Raw genomic sequence first — 6,655 nt, forward strand, 5'->3', positions numbered from 1 at the left:
TCTAGGGTTTACAATAATATCTTGCTGAAATCAGTGGTGTCATACTGCATGATTTTCCTCACAGTGGCATTAAAATTGGTAGTATGAAGAACATCATGCATAGTAGTAGATTTTATACAACCCTTGCAATGTCATTGCCAAACAGCTGAGTCAGCTTGAGCTGCTGTATCACAGCTTAAATTCAGAATTTGTTGTGCAGTTGGTTTTTTATCTTGTATGGCTTCTTTGATATTCACTTGTGGTGACTTTTCGTACAGCTTATATAGAACAGGAGGGAACTCATCTTTATCCTCAGAGGTGGTGTCAGTGTCACTTTCAGTTTTAAAATTTACACCACCTGTCGGGCACAAACTTTTGAGGGTGTGAAATGTAGTCTTCATCTCTCTTTCTGTGAAGGATTTTACATCTGGTTTTTTGCTTGTGATGATATTTACGGGTAGTGATGCCATGCTTGTGGTGTAAGATGTCAATTTCTTCTGCTGGTGTAGGAAAAACCTATAAAATGTTATATTCATATTATTAATAATAATATTAAATGAGAGTTACAAAGTTGTTTCTAGATTTTTATAAATAGTTGTGAAAATAATCAAGTCCATATTATTATTTTGGGGATGTAATTTATAAACATCTTGATTCTTTCATTCTCTTTTCCAACATTCACTGATTATTTCTAGTATGGTTTTATGTACTTTTATTAGTATGTGAATGTTGAAATAAAAGTCTGAATTGAGTTGGATGTCTCTTTTAAAAGTAGGCCTACATCATTTTCTGATTTTTGAATGAATGTTTACTTTTCCTTGTAGTACTTGTTCCACACAGTCCTTTTGCTGGTACATGCAGTTTGGTTCTCTTCAATAGTTCAACAGACATTTTTGCTGGAATGGTAAAAAGAATAGCAGCAATGTGGTTACACTATTCCCCCAAGTTGAAAATAAGTAGTTTAATTTTCACTGATCTATAAAACGAACTACTGAATTTATTAAGAAATCAAGATATAACACTAAGAAACTTTATAGGATTTCCTAAGGAGTAAGATACTTTTATGTGGAATACAGTGCATTGAGATCAAAATGTATATAGTGTATGCTCAACTCTTGCACATGTCATACAATTTTATTAGACTTGTGTTAGCTGGCAGTAACACCAAAAAAATAGAAAAACATTTCTTATGTACATAATCATTGATGTCTATTAAACATTAACTCTAAGAATAATGTTAATTTTTCAAAGATAGAAAATTTTTTTTTAAAGTAACAGAACTTACACTTTTTAAACCAATCTGTTCATGTATCCCTTCTTTTTTACATAATATATATGTACAGAATTACTTCTTTGTTATTTTCTGGAAAATAACAAAAACATCTTAATTATAAACAACCAAAAATAATGTTAGTATCAAACTTGATGTTAACATTTTATTTAAGCTAAAAATGTATTTTCCAATAGGTATTTACCTCCACTGCCCTCTAAGCATTTCCAAAAAATTTTTTGAGATCAGCACACCAGTATGTAACCCATCAATTTCGTGCCATTTCTGAACATGTGTATATTATGTGAATACTCTCTGCCAATGGTATTACACCATCTATACTGGCACAGATAGCTCCCTCTACTATTCCCCATCAATCCTCTTGCAGTGGGGAGGAAGGATTGGAAGTGTGAGGGAGGTAAGTACCTATTGGAAATACATTTTCAGTTGAAGTGAAATGTTAACTTCTGATAAGGTCTTACCTCATCTGTCTCACACAAAGCTAGAATCCCACATTACAAAAGTGGAGGGTCTAATCTAGGCACAAAAATCAAAACCAAGCTGAGACTGAATGAGTGTGCTCCTCACCCAGGAAGTAGGAAGTGAATCTGAAATGAGCAGAAAATGATATTACTTACACATGCTTAATATGTTCTGAGAATTGCAAGTTGTAGCAATATATAAACAAAATTAACGATGAACCTTCCCAACCATAACTAGACAAATGATATCCCAATAACTCATCCTTGGCACTGGGAGGATGAAAAAGAAATTGTAAACAGAGTGCTGTGCATCAAGCAACTGGAATTGCAAAGAAGAAGTGAACATTCAGTTGAAACTAGACAAACTTCCAAAACAACCTTAGGAGCAAGAAGTACAACAAACTGAACCCAGCATTACCGGGTCATGGCATTGCCTCAACTCAACCATAAAAACAGGATAATAGCTGTAAACAGTATTACAGGCAAACACATGACTCACTCAACCATAAATGCAGGGAACATGTCATCCTGCATTACAAGGAAGACATGGAACATTGGCCCCACCATAGGAACCGACCACAAATGTCCTGCTGGCAGTATTACAAGGCAAGGTCTCCCAAACTCAACTGTAGGAGCAGGGAAAGAGCCACCTGCAACCAGAATTAACAAGAAGAGAGGCATCTACTCTACATAACTGTTGGAACAGGGCATTGTCATGTTGAATTCAGCATTATAAAAAGGATCCCGTGTAAGCCAGACCAACTCTAACTGAGTGTCCACCTTGGAAAAAACATCCAGGGGAAAAGAAAGAAGGGAAACCAGCTTTGACCTCTTCTCACTGAGTGTATAATCATGAGAATGTATGGTAAGGTAAATATCTAAATTCACCGAGGAGAAAGCTTCCAGGGTATACCACCTCAACAAGTGGGAAGTGGTAACGATTCCTGTGTTCCACTGGAAGAAAAGGGGGGAAATGTGGTAGGGAGTCACACTGGAGAAAGTGCAATGGATGTCTACAATTCTCTATTCTGAAAAGCAGACCTACCCCAATTTATTTAATCCAAGGGAAGGGATGAGCAGAAATCCTTTTCTGCTTTACTCGTGAAGTTCATGAGTGATAGTCCACCACAGAGTGAAAAATATTGATGTCTAGTATACCACTGGGTAAGCAACCAGTGGTCTTGCTGAAGCACCCCATCTCTACAGTAAGCATTAAATTGCAAACAGTAAATAGTGTAGGTTTTAGGCAAAGCATACATGACCCACCGACATTTGACATAGAGTGAGATCCCTATAGCAATGGTTAAAATTAGGGTTACTGGAAAGAAAACATAAATGAAAGGAAGTGATAAAACTTATCCCAGTCAAAGGCAAATGGACAGGTGAAGAATTGTTACAGGAGGAAGATGATATCCATCAGAAGAAGATATAGCCAGATCGTACAGATAATGAGCAACACAGGTATTGGGAGTAGTCCACATTCCAGTCCAAACAATCTCTTCCAAAAGACAGTGAAGACGAGCAGCCAAGGACATAATGATGTGGAGATAGTGATGTTCCATGGATAAGTGTGAATATGCTGGCCTAACGAGTTGACTAACCCAACCAGTGAGAGTGACAGATCACAGGAAACAGAAGGGTTTCAGGAAATAAAAAAGTTGGGAACGTAAACCCAGAAAGGAGGCAGTAAGGCCACATAACACTGTTAGGAGTGAACTAGACAAAGAAGCCTATCTGGATTGAAATGTGAGTACAGGTGGGAAATGGAGGGTAATGAAATGGGTGTGAAAGCCAAACCACTTTCCTGGGCAGCATAGGTCTTAGGGAGGAAGGACCGGTCGAGAAAGAGGATGACATAATAGGAATGGTAAAGTATGTTAGAAACATCAATGGCATAAATATCTGAACAATGATGCCCACAAGCAAGAAGGGGGGGGGGTGAAATAGGGAGAGATGTTACAAAAAACATTTAGACAAATGTTCAAAAAGAGAACAAGGAAGGGCATAAAGAACCACATTGAGATCCCAATCAGACAAAACAAAGAAATGAGGAGGACACATGATTAGAAAGGAGAAGACAAAATCTGGAGAAACAGAAGGTGTTTGACAAGGCCACCCAACAACTAGACACAGTCGAAGTGAACTAGTCTTTGTCAAACAACCAGGTGAAGAACAGGAAAAGATGAGGAACAGAAGGCTTGGAATGACGGGAAACACATTGAAGAGACCAAAGGTAGAAGGTATACCATAGTCTGTGATAAATGGATATGTATAAATGTCTAATGGATTGGAAAAGGAAAGATGCAACATGTGGAGTCAGTCCCTAAGCTGAGACAATGGACCTGACAAAGCCATTTGTAAAGAAAAATTGTGGTGATATCTGGATGAACAATGTCTGACTGAGGTCAAAAGAATATGGACCAACACAGAGGTAAGGGTAGGGGAGGTTGTACAAGTAAAGGTTGGAGCAGCGGGAACAATGGTTGTTCCAGCCAAGACAGCCATCAGTAGGATGAAACATGGAGTGGTGTGGAATAAGGATGGAACTATAGAGAGAAGTTGAATAGGAGAACAAGCATAAATGTGAAGACCCCTCCAATCCTAACAGAATGCAACCACTCCCAGAGTTAGTGGGTGAGGAATGGGAAACCAAAGAGAAGAAGTTTTATGTTCCAGTGGGTGACAAAGGTATAAATGAGGTGTGCTTAAAGATATATGGATCAAGGAACCACTCCATGAGGAGAATATAGTTAGGGGGAGATAAGCGATGCACCATCAGATTCAGGGAGCCAGGAAAGTGGCAAGCTAAAACCACAATGTGGTTACTGTAGGCCCAGAAAGGAGATCTAGATAAGTGAACACTGTTGAGAAGTCAAAATGTACCATAACCACCATCACCCCCACCCCTGTAGGAGAGGACGGAAGTGGGATAAAGCTTAACAAACTGCCAAAGGCTCGAGAATGGTAATATGGAGAGAAGACTCCTTAATCGACCAGAGACCTGAAATTTCCCAGGAGTTGAGTTGAGAATCACAGCCCTCTAAAGATGAGTCAGTAGACAGATTTAAATCTGGACAAAGAGGAGTAAATGGCACCCCCACTATGGTCTGGTCTCTATCTAACCACAAAGGAAGGCTGCTTCCCCTAAGGGATAGAACATCTCGAGTAGTAACAAAAGTGAGGTGAGGGATGAGTGAACTGTTTGCTCCAAACTAGAAGAGGAAAATGTTGGGCCTGATTGAGGTTGGAAAGAAGAAAAAAACAAATGAGGGGAGGTAAGATCAGACTTCCCCACTGTCATCAGTGGGTGGTGATGACTAGTTGCCTTCCCTCTTGTCTTTTGCTGCTATATTAGGGATGGCTAGTGCAGATGGCCCTCGTGTAGCTTTCGCAAAATCCAAACCTCTGGACAGAGTATCTGACAAACACACAGTTCAAGTTAAGATCTTTGGGCAAGGCTTCTGGTTTGTTGTCAAGGTTAGCTGTAACATCCCTTTTCACTGTGTGGTCTTCTTCACTATCATCAACAATGTGATCATCATATTCATCAGCATTTACACCTTTGAAGTGGTGGTTTTTGGGAGGAGAAATTGCATGGTGCTGCACATTGATGATAAATTGTGCAACCACAGTGACTAACCATTATTGCAGCTAAAATTCCAGCGATATGAATCTGCTTTCTTATTTTATTTTAATCATATACCAGATGTTTGGTGAATAAAAAAAGAATTATCCAAAACCTAAAACATAGGTTATGAGTTACTTTTTCTTACTATATTATAAATTTTAAAAGTCAAATAGCTAAATATTTTTCATGACAAAAATCGATGAAATTAAGATCTAAACCCTAATTTTGAGAAATAAAATACTGTCTATTAGTACTAGTATAATTAGTAGGACTATTGCACTACGATATATGTACTATTTTATTGTTACGACAGCGGGGATTACGTGACTCTAGTAACACGTCATATTCTCGAACGTTCATGAAGTCTCGAGAGGTTACTAGATATACGGTATTCTTGTATATTGTTGCATCAGCGAGTCACGTGACCACTGTGGCGCCCTCTAGTTTCTAGAACTATCTTGTTCTTTCGGGAATGCTCTAGTAATTGCTCGATGTAGGGTGGGCTGGTATATATAAAGGAGGGGAATGTGAGGTGGGTAGATAAGATAGTGAGTAATTGATCTGCGGTCGGAGTATTATTGACGTTCGTTGCTATAGCGTTTGTTTAGCGCGATTGTTGAGTGTATCGGTTAAGTTATATTCGGAAAGAATAAACCAGTTTTATTAAGTAAAGGCTTGTGTCGCTTAAGTTTCGTCGGTACGAAGTTACGGAAAATCAAGTTAATTAAAAAACGGAGACGTAACAAAGTATTGTTTTTTCATCGCATTACCATAAACTGCTAAAGGGGTATAAAAAGTAGTTAAGAAATTACTACCAATGTTATCAACTAAGTAACAGAAAAATAGTTCTTAAACATGAGTTTTTAATTCATTTATTTTTGAAGTACTCGTAAAACTGATTAGCCTAGAAGTCCGATAAATGAATATTTTCACAAGGTTTTCTTTAAACTTTGAAAATTATTGTTTATTACAAGCTGATATTTTGTGAATTATTTTTCAGTTGTGATGACGTCATTTCATTAAAACATTTTATTCGTTTATAGGGCTTATTAATTGATTAACAATAAAATTCATGAATAAATGCGTGATTTAAGAATATATTTAGTCATAATTTAATCTGTTTGTTTGTTATTAAGCGTAAAGCTATAAAATAAATTATCTGTGCTGTCATCATGGAGATTGAAGCCCAATTTTTAGCGTTATAAGCCCACAGATTTACAGCTGAACTAATGAGGGGCTATAATGTAGCCGATAAACTTGTCATTGAATGTTTAGCTACTACTTCCACCCTTCAGA

General features: G+C 37.6%; 1 long non-coding RNA gene across 1 annotated transcript; it reads right to left on the bottom strand.

The window, feature by feature from the left end:
* Positions 1-208: 208 nt before the first annotated feature.
* LOC111088626 lies at positions 209-1,815 on the bottom strand. Its single transcript, XR_002613091.1, has 3 exons — positions 1,732-1,815; positions 792-875; positions 209-495 (listed from the first exon to the last, which is right to left on the bottom strand). It is a non-coding gene; the product is annotated as an uncharacterized LOC111088626 (long non-coding RNA).
* Positions 1,816-6,655: the final 4,840 nt, after the last annotated feature.

Source organism: Limulus polyphemus, unplaced genomic scaffold, assembly GCF_000517525.1.
Source record: "Limulus polyphemus unplaced genomic scaffold, Limulus_polyphemus-2.1.2 Scaffold4140, whole genome shotgun sequence".
In the NCBI taxonomy this organism is placed as follows: Eukaryota; Metazoa; Arthropoda; class Merostomata; order Xiphosura; family Limulidae; genus Limulus; species Limulus polyphemus.